The sequence below is a fragment of the Plectropomus leopardus genome, chromosome 9, assembly GCF_008729295.1.
Source record: "Plectropomus leopardus isolate mb chromosome 9, YSFRI_Pleo_2.0, whole genome shotgun sequence".
Classification (NCBI taxonomy): domain Eukaryota; kingdom Metazoa; phylum Chordata; class Actinopteri; order Perciformes; family Serranidae; genus Plectropomus; species Plectropomus leopardus.
Window position 1 is genome coordinate 17,953,898 of NC_056471.1, and position 13,407 is coordinate 17,967,304.

The window sequence follows — 13,407 nt, forward strand, 5'->3', positions numbered from 1 at the left end:
GATATTCTTTCCATCTCTGTATAACATTTGAAAAGTGCTCAGTAGGCCCAGTTAACCTTTATACAGTAGCACTTAGATTTGCATGCTGACCAAACAGATGTGCTGCTGTCGTCACCCTCTCGACCAGAGCAACACATGTGGTAATAGTGTTCATTTCTCTTAGTGATTGAATCCTGAGCTTCTTAATGGGCTGACCCAGTGTGTGTACTCCACGTTAAGACATGATTGACTTCCAGTTGAAGGTAGAAGGGAGATTTATTTGTCATTTTCAAGTTCCCGCAGTTTGGGAAAAGAAGCTGCCCTTGCTGGTTTGGCAGTGGATACTTCTGTATTTTTAACCACATGGTAGTGGGTGAACAGGCTGTGGCTGATTATTGAGACTAAAGGTTTGAGAACATGTTAGTACAGGGGGCACCCAGATTTGAACTGGGGACCTCTTGATCTGCAGTCAAATGCTCTACCACTGAGCTATACCCCCACAGTCTGCACTAAATATGCTTAGTGATAATGAAGGCATTGATTTGGCATCCACCACAGCAAGAGGGGTTTGATTGTATGTATGAACAATAGAAAAGACAGAGTGTGTTTTTGACAGGAGCAACACCACAGGGGGAGCACCCAGATTTGAACTGGGGACCTCTTAATCTGCAGTCAAATGCTCTATCACTGAGCTATACCCCCACCAGCATTAAGAGAATCTGCCACCAAATATGTGTTGAGGAAAAATTACAGTTAACTGAAACTCAAGAGCTTTTGTTGTTGCATGTCATAGCTCCACTCGAGCTTGTCGCTATTTAAGAGCATTTACATTAAGGAATCTGTGATCCACCACTGGCTAAACTGTTTACATTGATTACCAACCTATAAAGCCAAACACAGTGATAGTTTTTGTTCTCTCATGCTGGAGTTTAAGGTTCAAGTCTGTCTGTAGTTGTCTGTTTCAAAAATATTTTGACTATGTTTATTTAGGGTTTTACTCATCTTTCAATCAATTATTGTATTCATATATTATATTCATGTATTATTTTATTAGTTTTATATTACGTTTTGTAGGATACTTTAAGTATATTTTGATGTTAAAATGTTTGAACAATTACTTAAGTTTCAATACATGATTGTTACTTGTTAGTATTTCTACCATTTTATATTGGTGCTACTGAATAAATTAAGACCTGAGTAGTTCATCCATCACTGGCTAAACTATTTACATTGATTACCAACCTATAAAGCCAAACACAGATAATTTTTGTATTAATGTGCCATCCCTTTTAAAGTCCCATGAGAACTGAAAGCAGACCTTGTGGCGCAACGGCAGCGCGTCTGACTCCAGATCAGAAGGCTGCGTGTTCAAATCACGTCAAGGTCAAACAGCTCTCTGTCTAACAATCAGGAGAGCTGATTCTTTGAGGTTTAAGCTTGAGTATGCACCTTGCTTAATGCCTGTGTGACAAATGGAAGTTTGAAATGTTTATCCATCTCTGCATGACATTTGGAAAGTGCTCAGTAGGCCCAGTTAACCTATACTGTATATAGTGGCACTTCAATTTGCAAGCAGACCAAATAGATGTACCGATGACACTGTGGACCGCCACACTGTCTTCTTTTCCCTGGACCTGAGGGACATGTGATGATGGTGATGTCTGCCCTAAGTTATGGGATACTTAGCTTTGTAGCTAGATGACCCAGGGTGTGTAGCCTAATCACTGTTGATGCATGACTGCACTCCAGTTGTGGATGGAGACTAAAGATTTGAGGCCACATCAATACAGGGGCACCCAGATTTGAACTGGGGACCTCTTGATCTGCAGTCAAATGCTCTACCACTGAGCTATACCCCCACAGTCTGCACTAAATATGCTTAGTGATAATGAAGGCATTGATTTGGCATCCACCACACAGGGCGAGAGGGGGTTTGATTGTATGTATGAACAACAGAAATGACAGAGTGTGTTTTGACAGGAGCAGCACCACAGGGGGCACCCAGATTTGAACTGGGGGACCTCTTAATATGCAGTCAAATGCTCTATCACTGAGCTATACCCCCACCAGCAGTAAGAGAATCTGCCACCAAATATGTGTTGAGGAAAAGTTACAGTTAACTGAAACTCGAGAGCTTTTGTTATCGCATGTCATAGCTCCACTCGAGCTCATGGCTATTTAAGAGCATTTACATTAAGGAATCTGTGATCCACCACTGGCTAAACTGTTTACATTGATTACCAACCTATAAAGCCAAACACAGTGATAGTTTTTGCATTAATGTGCCATCCCTTTTAAAGTGCCGTAATAACTATGGACAGACCTTGTGGCGCAATGGTAGCGCGTCTGACTCCAGATCAGAAGGCTGTGTGTTCAAATCACATCAAGGTCAAACAGCTCTCTGTCTAACAATCAGGAGAGCTGATTTTTTGAGGTTTAAGTTTGATTATGCACCTTGCTTAATGCCTGTGTGACAAATGGAGGGTTAAGATGTTTATCCATCTCTGCATGACATTTGAAAAGTGCTCAGTAGGCCCAGTTAATCTATATATAGTGGCACTTTGATTTGCAAGCAGACCAAATACATGTACTGATGACACCGGGACCTCCACACTGTCTTCTTTCCCTGGACCTGAGGAACATGTGATAATGGTGATGTCTGCCCTCAGTTATGGGATACTTAGCTTTGTAACTGGATGACCCAGGGTGTGTAGCCTAATCACTGTTGATGCATGACGGAACTCCAGTTGAGGATGGAGACTAAAGGTCAGAGGCCACATTAATAGAGGGGGCACCCAGATTTGAACTGGGGACCTCTTGATCTGCAGTCAAATGCTCTACCACTGAGCTATACCCCCACCAGAGTCAAAGAATCTGCCACCAAATATGTGTTGAGGAAAAGTTGCATGTCATAGCACCACTCGAGCTCATGGCTATTTAAGAGCATTTACATTAAGGAATCTGTGATCCACCACTGGCTAAACTGTTTACATTGATTACCAATCTATAAAGCCAAACACAGTGATAGTTTTTGCATTAATGTGCCATCCCTTTTAAAGTGCCATAATGACTGTAGACAGACCTTGTGGCGCAACGGTAGCGCGTCTGACTCCAGATCAGAAGGCTGTGTGTTCAAATCACACCAAGGTCAAACAGCTCTGTGTCTAACGATCAGGAGAGCTGATTCTTTGAGATTTAAGTTTGATTATGCACCTTGCTGTGAGTCTGTGATCTAAAATTTTCATTGCAAACGACTGGTTCTCTGTTATTGTTGCACGAACAATAAAGAACTTGAAGTTGAATGGATTAATGGCTGCAACACCAAATCAAATGAATCAAACTCATTTCTACATAGTGACATAAATCTGTTTAAATAGCGAGAAAATAAGTAATGCACTACATTAAGCGTCAGCTATAGGAAGCCAGCAACAGTTTGTACCTGGCTCCTGTTGGATAATTGCAGAGTTTTGATCCACCTGCTGAGAGTTGCTCAGCAGCAGCTGTCCATCCTTAACTTGTTAAGCTCTGATTGGTCAGAGCTGATCTCTTGCAGCAGTTAAAACTCTCCACATCTGAAAGGCTCTTCAGTGTCAGCATTCACCATGATGACTGCACGTTTCTTCTCAGGGTGAGTTGCGGGTTTTCTGTGAGTTGATTGGTTACTGGGTAACACTTGTTGATGCTGTTGTCTTGTTTTAAATTGTTTCAGGGCCTCCCTCTTTGCTCTGCTGATTGTGGACATCTGCTGCCTTCCTGTTAATAAGAAAGGTGACTCATCTCCCATTCCAGTAAAACTTTGTGCTTCAGTTAAATTCACATCTGATCTTGTCTTCTCTTGTGTCCAGGCTTCAATCCTGGTGCTGGGTCAAACAGTGGTCCCACTAAAGGCGTAGCACAGCCATCTCATCCGGCTGCACCACAGCCGGGGGCCAGTGTCCCTCAGCCTGCAGCACACAGCGGACCGGCACCGTCTGTTGGGTCTGGTTCTGCTTCTGGACCTTCTTTCTCAGGATACAGGGATGCTTCAGTGGGACCAAACCCTGCTGTCTCTACTGCTCTCTTCAACCTGCTCCACACAGTAACAATCAATGCTCAGTGTTCTTTACTTGTTGGTGACCTGGTTTAATATTGGGCAACTGATATCTAAACTTGAACAGAAATTCATCATGCATGAAATTCTTGTGTTGTCTACATCCCTATTCCCAGATTTCAAGTGGTTTGTTGCACCTCCCAGTTTCCCTTCTGAGCGTGAGGAAATGCCCACTGCAGTACGCGCCGTTGCTTCCAGTAAACCTCAGCATGTGAGTCCACCACGACCAGTGTACCAGGCTGGAGAGTTGTCCCACTATGAGCACAACTTTGAGCATGGCAACTATGAGGGCGCGAGACTGAGGAACTTGGCTCACTTCCTCCTCCTCCTCCACCACCTTATGCCATGGATGAAGAGCCTACTCCAGAAGGCTACACCAGTGAACCTCGGCCAGACCCCAACATGGGTGCAGGTTATTGGCTCCCTTATCCTTACGACATGATGTTCCTGACTGGCCAGTATCCTCCAGGCACATACACTCACTCCAGCAGCAGCTACGAGCAGGGCAGAGACCACTGGCAAGACGATCACTATGTGAGATACCACGATCCCTACTCCGGTCCTGCACAGCAGATGGTGATCCCCACTGGTGACTCTGCAGCCCTTGAGAGCTATGAGGATCCCAACACACCTGTGATGGCTGGTTACGGACAAGGTGGCTCCTATGGAGGCTTCGGGCAGCCAGGCCACAGCCAAGCTGTTGGTCACAGCGTGAAGGTATGTTTGTGTAATAGCGCGTTTGCCCAAATTGCTGCCTAGGTCTTGTAACTTGCACTGATGTTGCTCTTTTCCTGTCTTTTCAGGGTGGATACTAAAATGTGGATCCCTATGTGTAATTTAAATTTCTAAATGCAATAAAACTGTGCATAAAATCCTTCATACCATATTTTTCTTTAAGGAGCTCTTGTGTAAAGTGAGCTGGTTATTACGGCACTCCTGTGGGAAACATTGTTGATAGTGGCTTGGATGAGTAATTACTGACACTACTAGTTTTAAGTTCAACATGCATCCTTATGGCACATTACCAGCTTGTTTCAATGATAACTTTGAAGATGCCACACTTGTAACAAATGGACAACTTTGTCTACTGAGCTGCACAGTGAAACTCTTCTAATGTGTTAGTATGCTGAAACCTGGTGCAGTTTTCCTGCCTCACTCTAGCATGTCATTACACTAGCAAACACTAATCAGCAAAGTGACTGTGTTGTAGACAGGTGTTACGGACAACAATTTAACCTTTGGTCCAAGCAACATTTATTCCAGCATTGACAAATTACTTTTTTTTTTTTTTTTTTTTTCTTTTTCTTTTTGCTAAAACCTCTAGAACTAACTTTTGCTGCTCACACTGGAAAATTGATTTTAGACCAGGAAACTGCCCCTCATATGCATCTAAGAACACCAAAGGGAGGAGTGGCTTATCACAATGCATTTGTAAAGTGAGGTATTCAAGGTAGCCACACACACACACCTCTACCCCTACACCTACACCTCTTGGCAAATATTGAAAAATTTCACTGAGCCCTTAACACACAATTTTGATTAGAGCATGACCAAGTGGGGACCTCAATGTCCCTTTTGGTAGTTCCCTGTTGTATGTGTAATGACACCTAGGTTCTCTGTGCGCGCACACACATGTAGAAAGAGGCTAATGGGCATCAAAGTAAAGACAATAATTTGAGATCCCTGAGCGAAGGCAAATAACCATGGTATTCACGCAGAAGCTTTAACACTAACATCTGACTCCACCCATGGACACAGATACAGCTACAAAAGTCACTTTTTCTTTACAATTTATCAAGATGTGCCTTTGTCAAATTCAATATTTTGTGTTTTCCCTGTTAACAGTATTAACCACACTAAGTGCAACATTATTGTGCTTTAGTGATTGGGCCATGAGCAGGAGGGAGTGGGACAGATACACAAGGAGGTGTTGACATATTTATAGCCCCCCAGGAGTAAGACAGAGGAGGAAAAGGATGTGGGGGGCAGGAGAAGATAATGACAGAGGGAATAAAGATAGACACTTATTTTTAAAACCATCTGCTTTGTGGTGATTGAGTAGATCCACTGTTCAGCCAAGATGCCAAGTTGAAAAGCCTGACTATATGTGTTTACCAGTGAAGCTTTATCTACTTAATATGTATATGACATTTGAATATTTTATGATATAATTTGCAAGACTGTAAAGAGAGAGGATAAAAGAAAGCAATTTGTGAAGTCTGAAAATGGTAAGCACATGGAGTCAATGGGAGATCGGATAGGACAAACATAAGAGATATATGTGAATTTATTTATTTTTTTTCATTAAAGACAAATGCAAAAGAGAAAATGGGTAAAAAAAAAAGTGGACTGGAAAAGATTATAATTATAGATTACTGGGTTATTTCTTTTAACACATTGCACAATGGTGAATGACTTGTTTCATTGATAAACTTCATAAACTTAATCGACATTTGGGAAATATGCAGTCTTTTTTTCTTTCTGTGAGAAACAAGAGATTGATACATGTTGGCATCCCTAGGTGGCAGCATAGGTTTCCTGTAGGAAGGTCTTCCATTAATGTAGTTACTATAAATGAGGTTCAGGAACAAGACCATGCTTTTCTCTCCCACTGATTCAAATCACCTTCACCTCATTTAGTTAAGCACCTGAGCCTCATCAATCACCTGCTGTGACATATGCAGGTGTGACTCACCTTTCTCCTCTGTTTGTCTTGGTTCTCGAGACACCTCCCTCTCGAACCCTGTCCTTCTCCTCTTTTCCTCCTCAGCAGGACTGCACATGGACCACCAGTGCCATTGCGTCACATCAGATGAACCCCTGGGAACTACACAGCACAGAGCTGATCTAGATGTGCCCCCACTCTGATAGTCTACTTGCCAGCAAAGTCAACATGGAAATGTTGAGTACCCCAAAGTTTTATGTCGTAAATGCATAGTATGGGTCCCCAACATTAGGAAACTATCGGATGCTAACTTGCACATGTTGGGCATTATGCATAATTAACCTTGTTTGTATAAATGTGCATTATCACATACTTACAGTATTTTAGCCACTGCTTGGTTAGTTTGGAGAGTAAAAGTATCTGGTTGGTTTTGGGGTTTCTTTGAGGATGTTGAATCCATTTCTGATCAGCTGTAACATGTGGAAGCAGTGTACATAAAATTCTCTGTTAAAAAACTGTTTTTAGGACTTGTATGTTCCACCTGTAAAGCATGACTTTATTTTACTTCCTTTGTACCACTCTGATGCAAATTCAAAATATGCACTGCAGGAATTGAATGATGCCATCAGCAGAAACATGCCCGAACGAGCAAATGGAGTCTTCAAATTAGCTTCTGATTTTAATCAACTCATCCTTCAACACCAAATATGTAGCAGGATCAAGGACAAATGTAACTCAGTGTGATGAAATATAGTACTATTTATAAATAATTTGAAGTTATTTCGATTATTGCGAATACATTAAATTCAATGTCCTTTAAAACATCTAAATTGAATACAAATTAATTAAAAATCAGCCCAGATTAAGTTAAAATATGCAGTGATACATGCATTTAACTCTATTTATACAGGTGGTAGACCATTCTGATAGATATTTGTCCCTGGCAAAATGACCAACTCATCATTCAAGTCTTTTAGAGGGGTGGTAGACCATTCTGATACACAATCAATCTTTAAAGTAGGAGGTTCAGAAAGAGGTGTCCTAGCACAGGTCAGAATGCACCAATCTTGAAACTTTTTTCCCCATAAAAGTTTTATTTTCTAAAACTCAAATTACAACATAAAGAAGGGAGCAAACACATGGGTTATATGTTAGCAAAATGTGTGCAGGTGACCTTAATCAGGTTTAAAAGGAGTAAAGAAGGAGGAGCCAATCAGAGCTGAGAAAAGGAAGCAGGTTAAAGGAAATGAGATGAGTGAGGAAAAAAGTGTCAAAATAAAGGAAAAAAGACTAATAAAAGCTTAATTTAATTTATTAGAAGCAACAGAGTGGTGAAGGGATGACATTTTTGTAGGCCAACCCGGAAGTTAGCATTGCACTGGTTCCCTCATCAAAAACCTTATTTTCAAATATTGTCTAAAATAAGATCTGTGACAAACACAAGTTTATGAGACTTACACGTTTTGTTAAGCATGATAATCCTCACAGATTAACACCACTTTTGTGTGTTTTGAAGTGAAAATGAAATCGCCAGAGGCAAAAAGCTATTGATAGGCTATACACAACATTGTGGTTGCGCAATTTAAACGTCACAACTAGGCTACAAAAATTGTAAAACAAAACCACATTAAAACACAATTGAAAAATTCCATAAACATAAATCTACAAGTTTGAGCATGACTCTGTAAAGCTGTAAAGGGGGGCAATTGAGTTTTAATGAGTTTCTGTGTTTGGTGTGATGACATCCACAACCCTAACAAAGACTGTTGTCCCGTTTAGCCACTTGTTAACTGCTTTTTTTTTTTTAAAGACATGCAAAACCTTAAAAGTTAAAAAAAAAAAAAGATGTATTTTATGTTGCAGAACAAACCTTTAAATATCTTTAGCCTGTTACCCACAGACCTAATTTAAGGCATTTTTGTGAAAACCCATTAAAAAAGCACATAGACTTTAAGATGAGGGACCCGGAAGTGCAAAAAGGTTAACGGAGTTCCGCTTTTAGGATTCATAACTTCACCACTCTCTATGCTGTCACTCTATTAAAACAATACAATGCAATGTTATTAAGTAGGCACACGGGGGCGCCAAAACACCAAATTGCCCGATTGTGCGGAATTCAACTATGATTTTTACCTAAATTATTTTAAATGAATTTTATTTATTGTTGCTATTTTTAATGCCTATCAAAATGTGGAAATTGTGAGGTGGCACATCTAAAACCTTCAAATTAATTTGTTATACTCTTAAGACAATGAGATATTAGACTATTTTTTTAGCTCCAAATGAATATACATAATTTAACTTTAATTCATGGTAAGAGGACTCAGAATTTACACAGATCAGATTTACAACATACATTAATGTTTTCAGCAGCAGTGGGACTGAAGGGGCATTTGGACCTGGAGGTCGCACACAGAGAGCAGAGATACGGGCTCTCTGTACCCCACCCACCCTGTCAGTAGCGGCCGCAGCATGTGGATCCTCCCTGCCGGCTCCTCGCATCTTACGGAGCGAACAATATGTGGACGGTATGGACAATGCGATCACTGTAGGAGGGCATAGCAACACGTAAGTGAACATCCTGCCATTAAAGACATCACACAGCTATAGACTGAAAATAGATCAGAAGCTCCCTTCTTCTTTGGGCCCATGCACGACTGTTAAATCACTTAGAGCGGATTACAGTAATACAGTAATACATGCTGCTCACAGCATGGCCACAGGGATATATTACGCAGCAATGGCAATATTCTCTGCTGTATAAAGTCAGGAAGAGGGAGTGGTAGCTGTGAGTTTTTGATTCTTGCCCAACCAGGTTCAATTTAGACACTTTAAATCATGCAGTTTTTGTATTGCTCACCATTTTACAAAATGCATTGGTCACCCTTTATATGATCTGCAGCTAAACTGTGCACAGTATTTCTATTTTTTTTCTTCAAATTGGCACGATTTCTTCCAAAAACATAGGAGGAGGGCAACGACCAATTTAAAAAAAAAAAAAAAAAAAAGTAAAAAAATAAGAATAAGAAATAATAAGAAAATTACATGAAAATAATAACACAACACGAGAAGTAAAAAAAATACAAAAAGATAATGACCAAGAAAATGTTTGGTCACAAAATGTTTTTTGTTTGTTTTCCTTTTTCATATAACATCTACCCAATAACCCTCCCAGATAATTTTCAGAAAATTTCCTTGTAATCTTCTTACTATTTTTTTATTCACTTTGCAGTGCATTTTTGCTCATTATGTTTTTTTCCCATGGTTTGAAAGGAAATCAAATCAATTTTTTCAAGTTTCAGAAGTTTAAGTACTTGTGAAAGGTGTCTAAACACAGCTAGAGAAAACTGACGTTGATCCAGGTGTTAAAGGGTTAATACAAAATTGCCTGCATTTGACTGCTTTTCACTGGTTGCATGTATGTAAATTGTGAGCAGCTCAATCAAAGCATGATTTTCTCTTCTGAGATCATTTCATTTGAATAATTCTCAGAGACCTCGGGAAATAAAACCTGACAAATTATGCATATTCCTAAAAAACAGAATAGAAATAAAACACAATGTTCATATTTGCTGAACAACATGTCAAATGATGCAAGAATGAAAATACAGCGGAATAAAAAATTATACAAAACAAGAAGCACACAAAAGATTCTCAAACACAATTTACATTATTTGGTTTACATGTCTGAAAGGAATGGGAGAAAGTATGCACTTATTTAATCCCCAACCCTTCTCCATAAATCCCTAATGATTAGTCATCCAGCTTCAAATTAACAATAATAAATAATGTAAACTGATCAAATTATATATTTCTCCATTTCGATAGTCTTACAATATATCATAATTACAAATTTATGGTTTATGCATGCAGTTTTTTTACTGTTTAGGATCTCTGTGCTTCAGCATTGTTGTTGGGATTGTGTATAAAGTGATTTTGTGTATTAAATATGTTGGCTGAGGAGTCACACATGGAGTTATAAAAAAAAGTTCTCTTTTAATCCAAGGACATATGAGACCAAACAGGGAGAGAGGTCAGACTTTTACTTTACTTTGTAATCAATAAGTTATAATGGATGAATACAAAGGCACACTGCTTTGCAAAAATTAAAAAGCCTTTAATAAATGGGCTTAGTGCCTACGTGTTTCAGCCCACCTCTTCACGAGGGCTTTAAAAAAAACGTCAGTGTGTCAGCTCACAGATATACCAATTCTGGTGTCAGGTTCAATCAGAGTAGCTCTGGATAATTATCACAGGTGCAAACAATGAAGTGAGTGTGAGTCAGGTCGACTCCAACAAAGAACCAACGTGTTCAGCAATTTCATCACAAACAATCAGTAACATCAAATTTTCACATAATTTCACAGAAAAACGACTGCGTGGAATAAATATACATATTTACAACTTTGTCATGCCTCAGTATGGATTTACCTATCACAACGAGTTAATATTTTATGTATTGTTCACAAAAATATGGATGTAAAATCAGCACTTTTACGTTACAGTCCTTGTTTCACTCAAAACCCAACAGACTGGAGTACAGAAAATGAGTCCCTGGCTGACAATGCGATGCATGATTGACACACACTGTGAGTAATGTCAATGAACTGGCTGTCATTGACAGTCTTTTAGTATTCTGGGGTTGTCATTATTGAATTGATTCAGATGAATTTTATTCACTGCCCGGTGGATAAAACTAATCCACTCTTTTCTTCAGCAACATTCATCGTCATCCAGGTGTGTGTTCAACCCTGTCAGAGTAAGATTTTGTCACCAGATGATCTTATATAAGTCACATGTGGCATTTCATCTTTACTCTACTGCAATTTTTTTTTTTTTTTTTTTTACAAAGAGGAAGTAGTGAAAAAGATGGAGAAAGAGAATCTCGTGTTTTTTTTCTATTTTAGCATGATTTTTCTAAAGAAACGAGATCATAGATGATGACATCTGACCATAAGCTTTCCTACAAGTTGCTGATGGTTGCACTTTTCTTGTTTGCATGCATGTGTTTGACTTACAGTTATGCAAACACACACACACACAAACTACATACACACACTGCTGCCCTACCCTTATACTTAACCATTACAGATACATTGCTAACACGTAGCTGTACCCTAACCTTGACCTAAACTTGAGGCTGGATTACCAACTTGCAAATTGAGCAACTGCCTGCGTCCCCCCGTTAGTGTGTCGTAATATGATCAATTGCAATGTTGCTTTAGTATTAAGTTTTCAATACCAGCTGTCATGAAAATGTGAATCCTGCTCTGGAAGAGCAACTTTGACATTTTGTGGGATTACACTTATTGGCTTTCTTGCCTTGAATGTAGGCCCAAACACACTGAAATGGTGTGATACTCATGTTTTGAAGTGCAGCTATTGTTTGAAATGGCTGAACATGCACCAAAAGCATTAGGTGTTTGAAACTGCTTCGACAGACCTCCTGCATGCACCTTGTGGGAGCACGCACAGTGTAAAGCCAAAACTACCAGACATCTGAATGATTCCTACAGCACAGTACTGTTTAAAAATAATATCTTTGTATGGCTGTTTGAGATAAGGTGATTGTGATCAGAAAGAAGTCATGTGTCTCAGGACATTTAAGGGTTAGTATCTCCATGCTTTATCTACACATAAACACATATGGCGTATGCAAGGGGTTGATGACTTTGTAGACACTGGGTCAATGGTTTTAGGAAGTGCGTACAAGCGTTTGCGTGTCACACAGTATATGAGTGTGTGTAAAAATATCTGTCTTGTGATCAGATGATGATACTAGTAAAACATACATTCAGAGGTCTCATGAGTGGTGACTTCCTGCAGTGATTTGCATCTCTGCCCTCAGCTGCCAGCAACCTCTTCCTCGACTTGCTGGATCCCACTTACTGAAAAACAGCATCAAAGTAAATGAGCCTTAAGCACTCTGCAAAGTATCTGGGCCAAATCACAGTATTTGTTCACCATACCTTACAGGTAGTAAACCTTTGAGTCATGTACATAAAATGAAACAGTGGTGAGCAAATGCTGCCTCAATTGTTTTTTTAGACAACTAAAAAAGGTAAAAGGTTTAAGTATACACTATGTTTAGAATATTTTCACTGCTTAACTTGCAGTCAGTTGAGGTGCTGGTTTGCTGCTGCCTCATTCAGTTAGTATGTAAGGTAAAGGGGCGCAAATATCCAATATAGAGAACACTGTAACGGATATTGATTTTTTTAGTCGGCTAAAATACATTTTGATTGCAGCAACCCTCCACAGCAGTACAATGCATAACTTTCATGCCCATTTATCAAAGATGCAAAGGAACACAGTACATTAAATGGGCACAGCAGTAAAATCAGATAGGTCTGATAATTAATTATATATATAAATCTTTATACATTACAGTTATGGCTGAAAATAACAGCAGAAATTGACAAGTTTTTCGCTTTTACAAATCTCCACAACAGGAATCAATTGTCAGTTATCTACCCATAAGTTATATTGTATATAGTGCAATAACATGATGATTCTATTGAGATTATGTAACAGTATGTTAGAAACCCTTAGATCCAGTTATAACCCACAGAGTGAGTTTCCCCTCTGCACTCACATAGTTGTTCGCTTCTGCAAGTCACATGACCTTTTTGCTAACTGGTCCAGCCAGCACTGACAGCAAATCAGCATCCGC

At 39.5% G+C, this 13,407-nt stretch overlaps 8 non-coding genes across 8 annotated transcripts; 3 read left to right on the plus strand and 5 right to left on the minus strand.

The window, feature by feature from the left end:
- Window positions 1-406: 406 nt before the first annotated feature.
- trnac-gca lies at window positions 407-478 on the minus strand. The gene has a single exon. It is a non-coding gene; the product is annotated as a tRNA-Cys (tRNA).
- Window positions 479-609: 131 nt separating this feature from the next.
- Window positions 610-681, minus strand: trnac-gca. Its single transcript has one exon. It is a non-coding gene; the product is annotated as a tRNA-Cys (tRNA).
- Window positions 682-1,294: 613 nt separating this feature from the next.
- Window positions 1,295-1,366, plus strand: trnaw-cca. Its single transcript has one exon. It is a non-coding gene; the product is annotated as a tRNA-Trp (tRNA).
- A 400-nt stretch (window positions 1,367-1,766) lies between these two features.
- On the minus strand, window positions 1,767-1,838 carry trnac-gca. The gene has a single exon. It is a non-coding gene; the product is annotated as a tRNA-Cys (tRNA).
- Window positions 1,839-1,971: 133 nt separating this feature from the next.
- trnac-gca lies at window positions 1,972-2,044 on the minus strand. The gene has a single exon. It is a non-coding gene; the product is annotated as a tRNA-Cys (tRNA).
- Window positions 2,045-2,299: 255 nt separating this feature from the next.
- trnaw-cca lies at window positions 2,300-2,371 on the plus strand. The gene has a single exon. It is a non-coding gene; the product is annotated as a tRNA-Trp (tRNA).
- A 394-nt stretch (window positions 2,372-2,765) lies between these two features.
- Window positions 2,766-2,837, minus strand: trnac-gca. The gene has a single exon. It is a non-coding gene; the product is annotated as a tRNA-Cys (tRNA).
- A 221-nt stretch (window positions 2,838-3,058) lies between these two features.
- On the plus strand, window positions 3,059-3,130 carry trnaw-cca. Its single transcript has one exon. It is a non-coding gene; the product is annotated as a tRNA-Trp (tRNA).
- Window positions 3,131-13,407: the final 10,277 nt, after the last annotated feature.